General features: G+C 42.1%; 1 long non-coding RNA gene across 1 annotated transcript in view; it reads right to left on the reverse strand.

Annotated features, from left to right (window-relative positions):
* Positions 1-1,036: 1,036 nt before the first annotated feature.
* LOC146796785 (uncharacterized) overlaps positions 1,037-19,933 on the reverse strand; it is a 496,917-nt gene continuing 478,020 nt past the window's right edge. The window contains exon 5 of the long non-coding RNA XR_014969952.1: positions 1,037-1,137. This is a non-coding gene — a long non-coding RNA (uncharacterized LOC146796785). The remainder of the gene's footprint in view (positions 1,138-19,933) is intronic.

A 19,933-nucleotide genomic window follows, 5' to 3' on the forward strand; every position in this document is an offset into this window, starting at 1 on the left:
CCGTTTGCTCCGTCTGGACCGAGATGACTCGTCGGGAAAAAGAGCACCTTCGGATAATCAGATTGCTTAAGTCCTTTGCCACCATTTGTCTCCATGTACCTAATTTTTTTTAACCATTTCAAGCCCAACCCAGGCACCTCTTTGAACGTGAATCGCTTGAAAATGACGGAGCGGACTTGCACCAAATTATGAAAAGCACACTTTTTGAGAAGAAAACTAACTTTCTGCCAAACGTGGTGTAATTCCATTCAGATGTTTTTCCTGTATCTCTTTCTAACATTTCCTATGGGAATTAACATAGGAAAATGACATTTTGGGACCCTCCTTTTCTCTGCCTCCACTGGACGGTTCACCCTGAAACTTTCCCAGAAGGAGCTGAGGTGAATGAACTTTTTTGTGAAAGTTTTGTGAAGATTTATCAAATAGCACCAACTTTATTAGCAAAATAAAAATGCTTTTCCTATAGAATTTCTGACCTGACTATAACTACACAGTGGCAGCTTAGCTGCTGCCACTATGTAATATATATATTATATAAACTGTCCCAAAAATAATGGGAGTGGAAAGCTGACATATATATATATATATATATATATATATATATATATATATATATATATTCAAATCCAAAATAATTTCATTCATTTAACATTAGTTCCTATGCAATGCTACTTTATTTAAAAACAAAACAAGAGGAGGGGTATGAATGAGGGGTATTAGGCAGCCCTTCCTTTACTGAAAATATGCAGCCTTGGTTAATCAACACAACACTGGTTTTAATACGGGAACACTTGACTACATATACAAATACGAACTCCTGACGTAGATTAGGGCACTTATAAAAGGTCCTAATGAATTGCCAGTGTGAACAAAAGGACCGTACGGCTGACCAATGTTAAGCACACCAGATCCAAATTCAATATACAGTTTCTTAGTTGGTGCAAAAACACGTCCAGAGCAAGCCGCACTTGTGCTCCACTGGAAAACCAGATATACAAACTTTTTTTTAACAAAGGGACGGTGCACTCAAGGAAAAGTCTTTTCAAATATCCCAAAGGTTGTTCCTTTATTCTTATTCAAATCCCAGAAAAGTCAAACTCAGCCAACGCGTTTCGTTCTTTACGAACTTCGTCAGGGCTGTAAAACAATACAAATAAAAACATACATGTATATAAAAACACATCTTATACCACATGAAACACAACAACCTACATTACCAACAATACATATAAATCATGACAATACCGTATATTACATACGAATAATTGAGAAACACAGAACACAAACATAATAAATCTCACATATAAATACATTATATACAATTTTTATAAAAAGGAGGGACATATTAGTCAAATGTACGCACAGAACAAGAGTTAAAGCTTTCACAAAAAACATAAAACATATACATCCTGCCTCAACATGTATGTTGTCTAATGTTCTAAATAAGGAGGAATTCCATTTAAAATATATACATATGGGAACCCAACACATAAGTGAGTTTGTAGGTATATGATAAGGAGATGGGTCTGTATGCCTGATAGATAACGGTGGTTTGTATGACCACTACCCTATTAAACAAAAGATCTATACACTGTTTACTTTCCCTAAACCCAGATGATGAGGTAAATATGACCACGGTCCTTGAAGATCTTGACATCAACCATAGTGCGAGTATTGATAGTGGATTACGCCCCACGTCAAAATTTATACCTACACACTCCTATCATCACAACATCGATGACTTTCATGACAGGGTCACAGAGGAGTTTTATAACATCGAAACTCCCCAAAGATTCACTCCCAAAGCAATTAACAATATCACAGTAACCGAGAGGTCAGCTTTGATGAGGTTGAATAAGGATACAAATATCGTTATAAGGGAGGCCGATAAAGGCGGGAACATCGTTGTAATGAATCGTGAAGACTACATGCAGGAGGTATCTAGACAACTGAATAATGAGGCACACTATCGAAGGATCAATGAAAACCCCATTCCTAGTAGTACAATGAAGATTAATGCTAAATTACTGGAATGGAGGGAATCTGGCCTTCTCAGTGAAGATGAGTGCCGTTTTATGTGGGTGAACTGTCCTAATTTTCCTTGCATCTATATATTGGGCCCGAGGATGAAGCATGCCACTACATTGGGTGAGGGTCTGAGCATCCTATAAAGGACACTGCTATTGTGAGACCTGTAGTACCAACACCAGTGTTGTTTTGATTAATCAAGGGAACAGCACAGTCAGTTCATATTTTTGTGTTATTTTATTTCCCTGCCAACACTGGTTTCTATTTGGGTGCACTACAGCACCTGTGAGGGGCCTTGTGTGGTGCTTGACTTACTTCAAGACTTGGCTGGAGTATATTTACTACTGTGTTGACACCTTTAGGACTGTAGCAACTTTAGAAGTGTAGACTGTGAGTAGCAATTGCCCCAACCTTTTGTGAGTGTAGGTTTGTATTAGCATGTCCCCCTCTAAACCCCTTCTCAAACTTCCATAAACCACTCCCGTTTAGTAGTAGGTATTCCCCATTTTTCAACCTCTCCCCATTGTCCCTCCCACATTTACTACAAAACATATACCTACAAGTACAGAGAGCTTCACCACCTTTGAGGTGATCTCCGCACACAAAAGATCAGAGAGGCTGAGGCCTGCGGCTGTAGGTTTGTGAATCGCATTTTGTAGTAGGTGAGTGGTACTTCTGTATTACTATTTTATGTACTAAAAAATGCAGTTTGTGAATCAGGCCTGAATTGCCTTTTTTGGCAGAATTTCATACCTCTGGCATGCGAGGCAAATTACCGCGCAAGCAGTTTGTCGTGGGTTACCATCAGCATAATTGCCGCTCTTTCTGGAAGAAGGGTGTCTTATCTTTACCTTTGGCCCTACTTAAGCCTATCTAGTAGTTTTAAACTTTCAAAATAACTTTACAAGAACAAAGAACATGCAAGGAGTAAAGATATAGAGGAAGTGTTCAAGAAATAGTGGGCCAGAGACAAAGGGACACCATCTTATTGTGCAAATGTAGTGAAAATGTGTCAAGAGCAAGTAGAGACAAGCAAATTGGCATGGAAACAAAATGTATGCTTCAGCAGGGGTATCCAATGTTTGTCAAACAGAGGAAGATCCAGGCCACATAGGTACATTTGCGTTCAATAAATTAAGTGGAACTAATTTACATAGTGAGTGGTTATCCTAGAACTCTGGTATGGACCGAGCCCTCTTGAATCAACGCTGGACACCTCTGATTTAAAGGTATGTCGACTCCAGGGGTTTGCAGTGGACAGGCAATGAGTCTGTTAGGGAACACAGGGATATGCAAATAGGGAATTACCTTTTGTCTTTTTCCTGATGACCTCATCACCTATCCTGCTGACTGCAAACAGAACAGTGGGGTTTGTGCGCATGCCCAGGGATCACAGCAGACTTCATACAAACACAGCCAGAGGTGGCGGTGAAAAGGGAAATTCATCAATACTTTTTATGTGAAAAACAACAAAATTCAGCTGGTAGCTGCTGCAAAGGGAGGAAAACAGAGGCACACTTATCAACCAGTACAAAACAAGGCAATGCTGGGAACTGCGCTGTCTTGGCAGATCGGATAGGCACTTCCGAAGTAAATGCCTGGAGCACATGCTATATTACAAACTGTGCTCCACTAATCCAATTTTTCAGGCTATTTTGAGAGACGCACTGTAGGAGAGGCAGTAACATTTGCAGTGTTCCATTTGCTTTCACTGTAATTGCCTGCTGTTTTGTAAGGAACAAAAGCTTCCCAGCTATGTTCATGCATACATAATATACACAAAGGTAGCTAGCATTGAATGCATGTCAAGATCATTATATGGAAAAAATATCTACCATTGTGAGGGCAGGTCAGCAAAAGTGTTCCCGGATTGTAAGCCAGTCTACCCTTAAATATTTTGCACTGGCACCAGCAGGGGCATTTACACCCACTGTTTGCCCTCCAGGGGCTGTATTACGTTAAAGTACCCTGAGGGCACAATGGGCATTTGCACCCACTTTCAAATTACAGAAGGGTCTGCAGACGCTTGTGCGGCCTCTTCTGTAATAACAATAGCGCTGCCGCACATAAAGCACCAGCGCCATCTGCAGGGGCCATTCCCCCATTTGCATGGGGGCGTGCCCCATGTATATGCTGGAATCCCTTTACCTCAGCGCCTGCGTCGATTTACTGACGTGGGCACAGAGTTTGAAGAAACCCTCAGGAGGCGCACAGAGTGCACCATCTAAAAGGTGGTGAACTGTCAGTGTGCCCCTGACAGCAGCCCTCTGGAGGGGAGGAAGGCCCTTGGACCCCCCAGACATCCTCTTGCAGGTGGGTGCAGTCACTGACTGCAGCCGCCTGCAAGGGTATCTCTAATCCCCTTCAAAAGTGCAGGCAGGTTGCTGCCCGCACTGTGAAAACACGAAACGGCTCTAAAGCAGCCGCTCCGTTTTTCACAGGAATCCGTTGCCCCCAGGGCTGCACGAGTTCGCGGCTGCCCTAGGGGCAGCGCATTCATGGAAATAGGGCACATTTTCACTTTTTAAATGTACGCCGGGCACAACAATGAAAATGAGCATTTACCATAATACAGTCCCTGGAGCGCTTCTATTGTACAGTAGGAGCACAGAATCTTTGCGATTCCGTTTGTATCCATTGTGGTGGCACACATGTAGCACCCTCACAATGTGAAGTCAGCATCCTCCAGGCACTTTACAAGTGATGGCACACTTAAAGGCCCTGTGGGGTGGTGGTGGGGAATGCACTAACTGTACACCCAGTGCTGGAAAGTGGGGGGGAACCCACCGGACCCCAGTTCCTACAGCTTTTTCTGACCTGGATACCCAGGGAAACATACTGTGTTCTTTGTCCTGGTGTCATTTTCAGACACTGGGACATCAGAAGGCCGCACACGCACATTGCCACATGCAGAGAGCGAGGGAACTTTCTTATTTTTACTTCCAACTAGGTCTAAAACAAAGGCTTGATTTAAAGAGTCATTATCCCTTCTTTTGCTCAACTGTCGTTTTGCCGGGAGTCATCTGGAGCCAAGGATACAAAGGCACACAGCTTATCACCTCACAGGTACTTTAGAGAACCTATGTTATGGAGGCAGGTTTTTGACACTGTTCAACCCCATATGGAAGGTATGTGAATGCACTGTAAAAAAGAAAGGCTTGTGTGTGTGTGTGTATGAGTAATTACACAAATAATTTTAAAGGAACCTATTCTTGTAATGCATCCCAGTGTAGGGTGTCAGAGGACTTTACATCACACACGGGGGCACAATAACCCGCACAAGTGTGTAAATCAATGCCTAGGAAATGGAACATAACATTGAGGGTTTTAAGGCATAGGACTTGTACACCGTCCGTACTTGTAGATATTATATGTTAAGAGTGAATGGACGGGAGAAGCAGAAAGTCAGGATAAAAAATGTAGCACAGTGGTTGTCTGTACTAAAAAGAACATATTACTTCCCAAAGGAACCCTTCTTGGCAATCTTAAAATAACAGATTGAGAAAGAAAACAGAAAGGATCTAAAGCCATGCCTCACAGTTCACATGCGTCTCCTTGATGCCGGTAAAGAGACCGCTCTGCTATATTAAAAGGTTTGCAACTTATGAACTGGAAATAACAAAATGACAGTGTCAAAAGCAGGTGCCCACTTTCCTAACTACTTAAAACTCAAATCTGCGATCTGTAAGTTACTTTGCAGCAGGTACATTAACCCTCTATGCTATTTTATGAGTTAAAAGTGTGACTGGGCAAGATACAAAACTGCATTATTCACCTGAGTTATCTTTCCATTATTATAATCCCCTCAAAATTGCTGGTCACACAAAGATTCCTGCAGCAGGTTGCTTAACCCTGAAAGATATTTTAAAATGCAGTCTCTGTCATCAATTAAGCAAGCTAGAATATATTTGCTGTCACATATTTCCTTACTGACAAGTTCTTTATTTTTAGTGTTCATATATTTTATTGTATTTTAAAGAAAGAAATACAGTTTAAAATTCATATTGATACAAAAAGATCAGACATGTAGACAGGCACTATCTGGATTGTGGTGAAAAAAGGTAGGAGGTTATAATGTAAAACAGATCAGTTATGCCTCAAGCTCATTAACAAATGCACAAATTCATTGAGTATTAATTATATTCTCAAGTAGTATAACAGAATATGTATCGCATGGTGAATAGAATACCTCAGCGAGGATAAGAATGAAGGAGAGAAAAAAGGATAGAATTTTGAAGTGAAGAGGATGCAATGGGACATCTGCCACACCAAATGGAATAAAATCAAGAAAGGGACCCAACGGGATGTTGAACAAACAAACCCCGAGTGGACAAATCCACATATTTATCCAAAGAAGACCATACATTGTTAGTAATTGGATGTGAGTCTTTCTTCTTTTCAATAAGAATGTGAGCTATACGAAGATGTGACACCCAGGTCCACCAGGTATGGTAAGATAAAAGATGAAAAGATTTCTACTCTGTCAGTATAATTTTGCCTGCAATGGATAAGAGGAAATCTAATAGCTCCAAATCTGTATGATCAAGAGGCAAAGGGGTAACTGCAGCCCAGGGACCTAGCATAACCATAGGCAAGGAAAGAGTTAGAGGTGTATTGAATATTAGGGAAAAAGTGTTTTTGTATAGGGCACCAAAAGGAATCTAATAATTTACATTCAAAGAATATATGTTGGTTGGTGCCTGGTTCTGAATTGCAATTCCAACATAAATCACTATCTCGTAGTTTTAGTTTATGTAAACAAGCGAGAGTCCAATGTAGGAGATTTATAGTGAAAAATGTAGATTGAGTCAATGAAGGAGCAATTTAGTAGCGACGGGATAAATTCCCAAGCTGCCAGGTATCCTGTATAATATGATTAAAAATAGCATCATCAAAATGGTGGGACCATTTAACACAAGTAATAGTGGGTTTTGAAGGCAATGGAGTAAATAAAAAATTGTACATTTTAGAAGCAATATGGCCTGCACGTAACCACATACCGGAAAATGTAACAATAACTGAATCTATAGAAAAGGTTATCTTAGAAAGTTTAACTTTTAGCTTTAAAAAAGTATAAAAATCAAAATTACTGAGATTATATATTCTAGCTAGGAAAGAAAAGGCGAGAGGGTCATGATTATTATAATAAAGATCTTACACTAGTCTGATACCCTTCGCAGCCCATAAAGAAGCAGTGTTAAATTCGATATCAGTAAAAAGTTTGGGATTAAGCCATAAAGATGTCCATCTTGATTTATGAATGGGTTTCAAAAGCTTCTGATCAAGATATTTCAGAGCGCTAACTGTATCTGATAAAATTAGTTGAGAACGTGCAATTGTAAGTTTAGAAGTTGTGAGCAGAGAAAGAGTACTAAAGGGAGAGCATAAATCTCATACTATATGAACACATAAAGGAATAAAATCAGATTCTGGTAAAAACCAGGTTGCTCCTTGGGCCACCAAAAAGGATACTTGGTATAGATTCCAGTTCGGAAGACTACAACCTCTCAATTCAGAAGGTTTCCTGAAGTATTTATAGGAAATTCTAGCTCTTTTATCGTTCCATAAACATTTTGAAGTGAGTACACCAATTTCATGAAAGAAAGAAGATGAAAGTTTTATGGGGAGCATAGAAGATAAAATAAATTGGGGTTATCATCGAACAGAATTTTTTCCTTTTTGATAATCAAGTTTATCATCAAGTCAGAGGAGTTGCGATGGGTGCCTGCTTCTCCCCCAGCTACGCCTGTTTACACATGGGGCTGTGGGAGGAGCAGGTCCTGATAGGCGACTTCAGGGCAATCATGGAAGAACATGCTATTATCTATCTGAGGTACATTGACGATTTGTTTTTTATTTGGAAGGGCACAGAGCTAGGCGCACAGGAATTTGTGAACATGCTCAACATTAATTGCTTAAATCTACAATTTACGTCCTCTGTTAGTAAACGGTCAGTCTGTTTTTTAGATGTTGAGGTATTTGTACATAACAATGTATTGGCTACAAAACTGTGTAGGAAATCCACTGCAGGCAACACAATTCTTCATGCGTCCAGCCATCATCCGCAACATTTGATACGCAGCATCCCACACGGGGAGATGCTCCGCATCAGGCGAATTTGCAGCTCAGATGTTGAATGTGACATTGCCCAGGAGGCAAGCAAAAGTCGGTTCCTGGCTAGGGGCTATCCATTAAACATGATTGATCAGGCTATTAAGAAAACGAGACTTCTTTCTAGAACAGATACTTTGCTCCCGAAAATCAAGCATAGTACATCATTAGATATGGCCCCCAATATACAATCTAGGGTCATCGTAACTTTCAGTAAACAACATCAAGAACTGAGGAAGATTTATAATCGAAACTGGAACTTGGTTCAGGGTGATCCGGTAATTGGGGGTTTAGTAGCTAATAAACCTGCACTAACTTTCAGAAAATCATTTTCTATGAGTGACTGTCTAGTGAGGAGTAGCCCAGAGTCAGCCTCTCCAACTACTTGGATGGCTCAATCTAAAGGTTTCAAAAAATGCCCCAGTTGCAAAGCATGTAAATTTGGTTGCAGCAAAACCCATTTCTCCAGTCCATTCAAATCCAAACCAATTCAGATCAATAAAAGACTAACATGCAAAACCGAGTTTGCTGTGTATGTGCTGGAGTGTCCTTGTGGGCTTAAATACGTTGGCAGCACCAAGCTGCCGGCACACAAGAGGATACTCCAGCACATCAGGGCCATCTCGAATAAAGATCAGGCCTACCCCGTTGCCAGGCATATTGAACAGATGCACGATGGCAACCCGAGTTTTCTTCACTACTATGTGATAGATACAGTGTTGCCAATGAAACGGGGTGGCAATCGGGAGGCCAAATTGCGTCTACTAGAAACACGGTATATCTTGGAGCTGGATACGAAAAATCCAGTGGGACTGAATTTGAGCGAAGATTTCCATACTTGTCTATAGTTTCCCCTCTAATTCAACATTCGGGGCATATCAATGTGGGCTCACATTGAAATTTGATAAGGAACATGGCTGCTTTTGTAAATAATATAGTCAAACATATTCAAAGTATATATTTATACCAAAAATAGGTGTAAAAAGAAAAGTTCTCTTTTTTTAAGAAAACAAATAAATATATAAAAAAACAGAATAAGAATGGTGAGTGGAAAACAATAAACAGAAAAATAAGTTTGGCATAACTTACTGTAATTTAGAGGAACATATCTATACACTTTTAGAACAAATTAATAGTCACACTCTCTTTGTGGGAATCTAAATGGGAAAAGGAGGACCGATTTTTGGTCTCTTTATTCACTATGTGTTTTTTAATACAATTGCACTAATTTGCACTTATCAATTTTTTGTAGTGGCAATTTTGGGGATACATTTCTAGGAGTCAACATGACGAGCATTGATTATACAAGCCCACATGGGCATTTGTAGATACTTGGATAAGCTGAACTTTGACAAACTTGGAATGTACTGTAGTGAGGAAATTAAATTTTGTAATCCATAAAAGCGCACAATCTAACATGACATTATTTTCAAAATGTATTAGCATTTGGTTCATATTTGGACAAATGTCATTTTTTAATTGATATAGATGTTTTTATGTATTTAAAAGTATCTTAATATTTATATTGATATAAGTATTTATTTGTATATTTATTTATATATTTATATAATTATCGATGAAAATATTTTCAGGTTGTGCACAGTACCTCTTCTGAGAATAAGAGAGGGGGGGGGGGAAAACGTCAAAGAGTGATTTTTCGCTTTCTATGCTTATCTTGTCATGGTGTTGTCATTTCCTGAATTGTTGCCTTTAAAATGCTGCTTATTCCCATGGCAGCGCGTCATGTGATCAAGGCCCGAGTGGGGGTCGAAACGCGTTATGGCGGACAGGCTTGACGAACATTAAATAAAGTTAATTTGTTTGGCACTAACCCTTGGGTCCGCTCTCCGTACTTTTCTACCCGAGTGAGGCAGAGACAAAAGGTGATTTACGTACATATATATATATATATACATATATATCTCAGCTTTCCACTCCCATTATTTTTGGGACAGTTTATATAATATATATATTACATAGTGGCAGCAGCTAAGCTGCCACTGTGTAGTTATAGTTAGGTCAGAAATTCTATAGGGAAAGCATTTTTGTTTTGCTAATAAATTTGGTGCTATTTGATAAATCTTCACAAAACTTTTCCAAAAAGTTTCAGGGTGATCCGTCCAGTGGAGGCAGAGAAAAGGAGGGTCCCAAAATGTCATTTTCCGATGTAAATTCCCATAGGAAATGTTAGAAAGAGATACAGGAAAAACATCTGAATGGAATTACACTACGTTTGGCAGAAAGTTAGTTTTCTTCTCAAAAAGTGTGCTTTTCATAATTTGCTGCAAGTCCGCTCCATCATTTTCAAGCGATTCGCATTTAAAGAGGTGCCTGGGTTGGGCTTGAAATGGTTAAAGAAAAATAGGTACATTGAGACAAATGGTGACAAAGGACTTCTTCAATGCCCGAAATAAAAAAAATTAAGCAATCTGATTATCTGACGGTGCTATTTTTCCCCACCAGTCCAGACGGAGCGAACAGATTAGCTGGACACACCTCGAACACAATTGTTGCAGACACCATTACATGACACAGGGTCTCAGATCCAGTATCAAGAAGTTGAAGAATAATAAACATATAAGAGGGTACGGTAGGGATACCCTAACTCCCATGGCACCTCTGAGGAAGGGAATCACAGGGACCCCCTCCACCAGGGGCCAAAACTAAAAAATCCATTGGTCAGGCACTATACTCACCACCAAAAAAGACAGCACTTTGATGAGCCCTAAAGAAGTCCCGTGAGGGATGAAACGCGTTGGCAAAGCAATAATTTTTTTGATGTTAAAGGAAGATAATTGAATTTCAATAAAGAATGGAGTAAAAAAAGCTACAATCAAGACTTACGTTGTTCATAGATAAATGTATGCATGGGAAGCCTAGTAATTTTGTTTTTGTAATGTTTCCATCACAATAAGCCACATCATATTGGGGTATACGAAATATACATCTCTCGGGTGCAGGATCAGTGTGTGATTTGGCAACGGTGGTTTTTAACCACCAAATTGGGGTGTATGTGGGTCACACCCCAGATCTCACTGCACCGAGGCTTGATATCAATACAATAGGCTGATTTATTGGTGACGTCTGGTGCTTGGTCCTTTAAAAGCTCTGACCCTGTCTTCTGGTTAATATACTCTGTGCCAGAGTACCTGCTTGTTTCTGAGAAGTGCCGGTACTCTCCAATTAAAAGTATTGCCTTTCTCTTGAGAAGTGCCAGTACTCTCCCTCTCAAAATAAAAAAGTGCTGGCACTCCGTACCGGACAGTACTGGCCCATTTAAAGCACTGCTTTCCACTGATTGCTAAATAGTGCATTTTGTTCACGTGGTTTGTAAATTGCTATTTTCAGTTCTTCATCGTTGAAGTACAAATGTTTAAAGCTTTTTCCTACTACAGGATGGTTGGAAATAAATAAATTGTACAAATGGAATATTGGGCCCTTGAACAGCACCAATTCACTATTCAACAAGAACTTGCTTTGGCGCCCCTGAGTGCGAGAGTAAGCGGTAAAGGAGGGAATTAAAGTTTTTTTTGCACACTAAATCAGCTAGCAGTCAGCGTGTAGACGGATGTCAAATATCGAAAAATGGCAACATAATGTGTGTTTTGCTAGTCCTGTGCTTCCCTCTCTAGTAAAATAAACTGGTGCAGAGAGGGATTATTCTCAGTTTGTTTATTACCGAGATGAGGGCAATCCCACCACATGCGTTTCACGCCTCCTATTACATCGCATTTTCTGTAGTATTTGAGGCTGACGTGGGGGGTAAAGCATGAGCAGTTTAGCTGGGCTCCGCAACCAATCAGCCACTGTCTTGTTGTGAACTTCTCTGCTCAATATCTTATGTATGCTCTGATGGAGATCAGTCCACACCTAAGACACTGAGGCCCAGATTCTGAAAGGTGTCAGGCAGCGCAGCGCAGCGCCCAAAGATGCCAAGCGGCGTTGAGTGACAGGGAGAGAGCAGGCAGTGCCATATTCAGACATTTGACTCTTTCCTCTCCTCTCCTTAGCGCCGTCTCTGATTTCAGCTGCTGTGCACCGGGCACACATCTTAGCGCCAGAGTGCTAGGGTGCGTGCGTGAGTATAGCACAGGGTTTGTACAGGAAGAGTATCCTTCCTGTACAAAATATTATGCATGGACATGTTTAAAAGCTCTCCCTACTTTGTATGTGTGCTGTACAGTGCAACACACATGCAAAGTCAGAAAAGCACAGAGAAATGAAAACATTTGTCCCTTTAACGCCTGCTTTTCAGCTGCGTTACTTTTTGGTGTTAGTGAATAGAATGTAACATCAAAATGCATGGCTGATTGCATAGGATCATTACTTTGACCCAGAGAGGCGTACCATGGGTGTTCCCACAGACCCACCCATGCATTTTGGTGCATTCCCAGATTTTCCATCAGTGATAGACCTGGGACTGCATAAAAAATGCTAATCCTTCTCAGGTGAGGTGGCCAAAAGGGTGCCAGCACAAGGAAAAGACAGGAATGTGCCATATTATGTTAAATACGGAACATCTCTGCCCTTTCACTTTAACAGGGCATAGTGCAGCAAGGGGGATGTTTGTGCTGCGTGAAAGCTACAAAAAAAATGCCCCTCAATCTATTAAGAGGGTATAAAGCTGTGAGAATATGCCTCTCAAGTTTGACACACTACCTGTTCAAAGGAGGTTAAGTCTCTACTTGCTGGCTGCATACCTGAGTTTGCAAATTATAAAATTGAACTTAAACAAATAAAGAAACAATTAAACAATGTACATAATTACTAAACAATTGCACATTTAAATAACAATAAAACAATAATTGACATTAAAATTAAGTCATTTGTAATTTATTTAACTTCCTACCCTATTCCCCTAATAAACACAATGACCCACTACTACAGTATAAATGAATAATTACATTAAAAAACATAATGACACATTTAAAATTACAAACTATCTGACCCAAACAAGTGTACATATATATGTATACACACACTCACAATATGTACACACACACACACTCATACAGATTCATTAAAACTTGTTATATTTTTCCAATGTATTTATATATACACACTATATATATATATATATATATATATATATATTAACACATACACACACACACCCACACACGTATAACTATGCAAATAACTATTCAACAGTATATTATTTTTAACTAATTAACCATTTTAAATGAATTACTTTAAAGCCGAAATCTATTTTAAAAAAATGATATTCTTACCTGTTTCTGGTTTATATTCTTTTCTAGTACATTTTTGACAAAATATTTCTGTTGTTGTTCCCATTATAAGTATAGGAACACAATATTATGGTAAACTATATCTTTTTTCATGATATTCTGTCAGACAACTCTTGTGAAAGTCCCTAGAATAATCTTTCTTCCATGTTAAGAGGATGTCGGAGTCACTTTTAATCCCTTTGTTGCACCCCCTCTCTGCTTTTGTCTGAGTTGTTGCGCCAGCAGCATACCCACTTTATTGCCCTGTGTATAATATGCGTTTTTCAGCTGGAGAAGGGACTCTCTGCTCTATTGATTTCAAGAGTTCTTATTTGTCCTTTGTTATATGATACCAAGCAGAGTAACTGTAGAGATGGTGATGCTATATAATTCAGCTTTGAGGCCCACAGGTCCTCCTTGAGTTGTTTCCTCTGCATCTGCCTAATTCTCCTGACACTAGACAGATTACCTATACAATTGCCCCATAATACTTCCTTAAAGGCATCTCATAGGTTCAAAGTTGAGACCTCTCCATTGCTATTGTCTAGAATCTAATTTCCATATGGGTACGAAGTTTGTCCTTCGTGAACAAAACTCTCAATAGGAGGGGATGAAGGCAACACCTCCCTATTCAATTTGGTCAGTCGTTCCAGTCTAAGCCTAAGTCTAGGGTGACTGGGAGAATGGTCTGATATGAAGATTTGTTCAATATCAGAGTTTGAGCTGATGGGGAGCAGTGCACTGTTGACCAGAATATAATTGACTCTCAAGTGTGAGCAGTGTACCAGCGAGAAGAAAGTATAACACCCATTATGTTTGTGTTGAGCCTGCCATACAGTGTGTAACCCCAGATCTTTAGACAAGTTTTTAAGTTGTTAGAGAAGGAACCTGTGTGTGTGATGACACTGCACTTGTTCTATCTAATTAGGAGTCTCAAACCAAATTAAAATCTCCCGTAAAAATCCGATAACCTCCTGAAAACTCTTCTCTAGAACTAAGGCTGCAGAGGAAAGTATACTGTCCCAATTTAGGTTCATTGGTTGTTGCAAGATGTGAGAAATTGGGTTGTTGGTAGGGGGGAGGTGTGAACCCTTCTCAAGCAACAGACCACACAAGGCACTAAAATAACCTGTGCTTAACCCTCTAGTAGTTTGGCACGTAAGCAGTCTGACTGAATACGCAATATGTGAAGTATCTTTGCAGCACACAAGCAGTAATACATTGAAAAAACAATAAAAGAACAATCCCACATCAATTTAGGAAAACAGAGCAGGCTTTAATAAATTATTTGACACTAAAACGACAAAACCCAATCAGTAGAAACGGAGATATGCAATTTTAAAGATTTACGGTATGTTTAGTGCCTAAAAGCACAAAGCACCACTCATGGTTATCTGGTCGTACGAGACCAGGTGAAAATCATATGCTAAGGCAGATCTCAATGGAATGCAGGCATGATACAGGGACCAGATTAGTCCTACTGAAAAAGGTACCTTCTAAAGTGTAGTACAAAGAGTCCAGTGTGATGGAGGAGGCCACGAGGAGCAGGGAGGGCGTTGTGGATAGTCATCGCTGAAGCGCAAAGAGAAGGCCTTACATTAGCGGGCAGCAAGATCTTGGCACGAACTGGCCTGTTTGCAAAAACCCAAAACATCAAGATTTCTCCTTTTTTTAAAGGAACAGTTCAACTGATTCACAAAGGGTCCAAGACCTGAGGAGCACATCTTGGAGGTTAGGAACTCACTCCAGAGAGGCCAGCATGGCTCATGCAGGCCCATTTGCAGGTCCATATGCAGATCCAGTTGCAGGTCAGCTGGGAAAATGCAGGGAGGCCTCTAGAGCTCGTTATGTCCCTGTAGCTCTAACAGGATGTCAGTCAGCAGACCCTTGGAGTCACTTCAGCTTGGGATGAAGGGTGCAGGTCCAGTCTTCCTTCTCAGCAAGCAGGACAGGGGCCTCAAGCAGCACAACATCCTTCTGCTGTAGTATCCACAGGCCCAGGAGTGTACTGAAGAGTGGATCTGAGGGTTCGTATTTATATCTTTGAAGTTGGAGAAGCTTTTGGAGTTTTCCCCTACAGAGGTACCTGGATTTTCCTGCCCCCCTGCCCTGGTCCCAGTCTGTCTGGGAGCACAATAGAGTAGTGTGTAGTCCTTTGTGTGTGAGTTGAGCCAGGGCTTTGAAGTGCAAGTGTCGCTGGTGACAGCACCTCTGCCCCATCAAGTCAGAGATGGCCCATCCTACCAATTCCCAGACCCTCTATTGTGATGCTGTCTGGGAGGAAAACACAAAGGCCAACTGCTAACTACACACAGGCAAGTGACCCAGGAACAGGCTGAGGCACCAAATGGTTAGGACAAAAAAATGCCAAGACTTTCTGAAAGTGACATTTTCAGAATTGTGACTTAAAATCCGACTTTACTATTGAAGAGGGTTTTAAATGACAATGAATGAATGAATGAATACCTTCTTATATAGCGCATGGCTACCCTAGAGCATCCCAGCGCTGTCAAGACCAAGGACCTTATCAAGCATTAGAAGATGTTATTAAACAAGAATGTCTTTAGTTGCTTCCTGAAGGCAATGTGATTTGGTTCAAGCCTGATGTTGTCAGGGAGTTAATTCCATTCTTTAGCTGCTAGGACCGAGAGTCGGCGGCCGCCCATGCGGGCCAGCCTGACCTTTGACACAACAAGCAGATTGCGTTGGTTAGATCTAAGAGATCTAACCGAATGATAACGATGAAAGAAAGGGTCCAGAATGGAAGGTCCAAGGTTGTGAATGGACTTATGTGCCAAGCACATAGTCTTAAACACAATCCTTTCATGGATTGGAAGCCAATGGAGCAATCGAATTGAGGGCTTTGCTAATGACCGTTTGGGGACTTTCATGAGTAAGCGAGCTGCACAGTTCTGTACAGCTTGCAACGTTTTTGTTGTAGTTGCTGAGGTCCCTAGATAGATAGCATTAGCATAGTCCAGTCGCGAGAGAACCAGCGACTGGACTAATATACGTCTGGATTCAAAAGGAAGCAGGTCAAGGACTTTTTTAAGAACTCTCATAAGCCCATAACAGGTCGTGGCTACTTTGTTAGCCTGATGCTGGAAGTTCAGGGCAGAGTCCAGCCAGACCCCCAAACTTTTTATTTTGGTCTTAGGCTTCGGAGGGGGTCCAAGACACTGCGGCCACCAAGGGTCCAAATTGATTGGGGCTTTATAGCCCAGCAGCATAATGTCCGTTTTGGCTCCATTTAGCTTCAAGCAGGACGAGGTCATCCAGTCAAGGACATTGGAGAGACAAGGGGTAAGATTGTTAATCCCCTGATGTAAAGAATCGTCTCTCACAAGGGAAACAACCAGCTGCGTGTCATCGGCGTAGGTGACAAGCTGAATTCCCCAAGGAAGCACCACCTCAACCAAAGGTTTCATATAGATATTAAAAAAAGTAGGGCTGAGGGATGATCCCTGGGGAACGCCGTGACTCAGTTGCAGCTGGCTTGATGACACCTCATCCTCAAAGACGGAGAAATATCTATCCGATAGAAAGGAGTGAAGCCATTTAAGAGCCAATCCGGAAATCCCTGCATGGCGGAGCCTATGCAGCAGAAGAGAGTGATTTACAGTGTCGAAGACTTTCTGAAAGTGACATTTTCAGAATTGTGACTTAAAATCCGACTTTACTATTGAAGAGGGTTTTAAATGACAATTCCTTAGACACCAAACATCACTTTCCTACCTGCTCCCAATCAAAATCTATCACTTATTAAAGGTAATAAGGTAACCCAAAGTTATCCAAAGGAAGAGGTAGGCCTTGCACTAGTGAAAAACGAATGTGAGAGTTTTCCACTACCAGGACATTTAAAACTTAAAAGTGCATGTCCAACTTCTTAAATTCAACACACACTGCCCTATGGGCTGGTTAAGGAATACCCTAAGGATGACTTATATGTATTAAAAAGGAAAGTTTGGGCCAGGCAAAATGTTTATTCAGGCATGCAATGGGAGGAGTGGGACAGGACTGAAAGGCTACTAAAGTAGTTGGCACAATCAGTGCTGCAGGCCCACTAGTAGCATTACATGTACAGGCCAGGGGTACCTGTAGTACCACTTTACAGGGGATTTACTAGTAAATTGAATGTGCAAAGTGGGTGCAAAACCAATTTTACCATATTTGAAGGAGAGATTACAAGCACTTTAGCACTGGTTAGCAGTGGGAAAGTGCAGAGTCCTAAAGCTAACAAAAACAAGTTCAGAAAATAGGAGGGTTGGGGGCAAAACATTTGGGGATGACCCTGCAGAGAGAACCAAGTCCAATGCAAGAGTAATTTCATTTCCCTCCAGAAAGCTATTCACCATTAGCATTTTCCCTTCCGTGTCTCTCACAATGTTCTTTACTTCAGATGAGAGGGACCTCTGAATGTAAAGTGCTGCTCCATTGTCCTCTGTAGTCACAGAGGAATAAAAGCAATGGTGTAGAAACTGTGGCGAAATCCGGTTATCCTCTCTTTTTTTAAGTGTGCGCTTTTCCATCTGTGGGTGCCATCTTTATGAGCTTTGTGATCAGGAGCTTCGGAGCACAATCCTCAGTAATCAGAACTCATAAGGACTCCTGTCAGGGTTCTCCATGAGCCTTTACTTCTTTGCAAGATCCGCATGTTGGTGAAGGTATTAGCAGCGATTCATGCTTTAGGAAAGGAGTATGGAGAAGGCTGCAAAAAAGAGTTAACAGCATGTGCCCATCTTGGACACTGCCCGGCCTTCCCCCAGCATGCCTAGTTTTATTTTAAAGGAACATTTGATTCCCCACTACATACAATAGAACATATCCTCAACACAGAGAAACAATGTTAACTATGTCTTTTGTTAATCCAAATGGATTACATTTCATTTATTTGGAAGGTAAGAAAAACAGAAAAGTGGGACAATATTCACAAGGAGAGTGAATTACTGAGCTCAGGCATATGTACAGTGAGGCCATAAAACAATTCAAAATCAGTCCGTAGCCATATAAGAGCACCGGTGTACAGAGATGGTGCTTCTTATACGTTCCTCTGTGTTGATTATATGATCTACTGTATGTAGTGCGGGACCAAATGTTCCTCTACAAATTCCTATACCACATGTCCCTTCCAGACTCTTGGGGTTCCTTGTTCCTTTTTTAATACAGTTTTGTTTTACACCATGCATCTTTCTTCCACCAGTGTACAATTTCTGTCTCTCTTTAATCACTCTTGCAGGTTCTCTACCAAGGTGCCAATTACGATCCGGTACAAAAAATTCCCGTACGACTCGTATCCGGTCTTTTTACCGTACGAATCGTACAAGTGCCGTACAAACTGGCAATCACGATTCGCATGGTAAAAAGCCCATACGAGTCGCATTGGGAATAATTCCCCACACGTCCTCGGGTCGGAAAAAGTGCCCGACACGTCCTCGGACGATTTACCGTACAAACGTGAAAAGCGAAGTCCGACCGGGGAATCACGATCCATCCCGGGCGTCCGAATGTACAACCGTATGGTTAAAAGACCGTCCGCACCGAACTCCAATAGCAACCATGGAGACGTCCAAACAGATGCCCGGTACGCGCCGTACCCCCCCCCAGCCCCCGCATGTACGCGCCGTACCCCCCCAGCCCCCGCATGTACGCGCCGTACCCCCCCCAGCCCCCGCATGTACGCGCCGTACCCCCCCCAGCCCCCGCATGTACGCGCCGTACCCCCCCCAGCCCCCCATGTACGCGCCGTACCCCCCCCAGCCCCCACATGTAAGTGTCGAACCCCCCGTGTATGTACACCCGAGTATGTGTCGAACTGTACGTGTCGAACCCCCCGTGTATGTACACCCGAGTACGTGTCGAACTGTACGTGTCGAACCCCCCCGTGTATGTACACCCGAGTACGTTCGAGTCGTACCCCCACCCGTGTATGCATGGTGCGTACCCCCAGCGTACCCCCATAGCGCTGGGGGTACGCACCGTACATACACGGGTGGGGGTACGACTCGAACGTACTCGGGTGTACATACACGGGGGGGTTCGACACGTACAGTTCGACACGTACTCGGGTGTACATACACGGGGGGGTTCGACACGTACAGTTCGACACATACTCGGGTGTACATACACGGGGGGTTCGACACGTACAGTTCGACACGTACTCGGGTGTACATACACGGGGGGTTCGACACGTACTCGGGTGTACATACACGGGGGGGTTCGACACGTACTCAGGTGTACATACACGGGGGGGTTCGACACGTACTCGGGTGTACATACACGTGGGGTTCGACTCGAACGTACACGGGTGTACATACACGGGGGGTTCGACTCGTACTCGGGTGTACATACACGGGGGGGTTCGACTCGTACTCGGGTGTACATACACGGGGGGTACGGCGCGTACATGCGGGGGCTGGGGGGGGGTACGGCGCGTACATGCGGGGGCTGGGGGGGGGTACGGCGCGTACATGCGGGGGCTGGGGGGGGTACGGCGCGTACATGCGGGGGCTGGGGGGGTACGGCGCGTACATGCGGGGGCTGGGGGGGGTACGGCGCGTACATGCGGG

Source organism: Triturus cristatus, chromosome 10, assembly GCF_964204655.1.
Source record: "Triturus cristatus chromosome 10, aTriCri1.1, whole genome shotgun sequence".
Classification (NCBI taxonomy): Eukaryota; Metazoa; Chordata; class Amphibia; order Caudata; family Salamandridae; genus Triturus; species Triturus cristatus.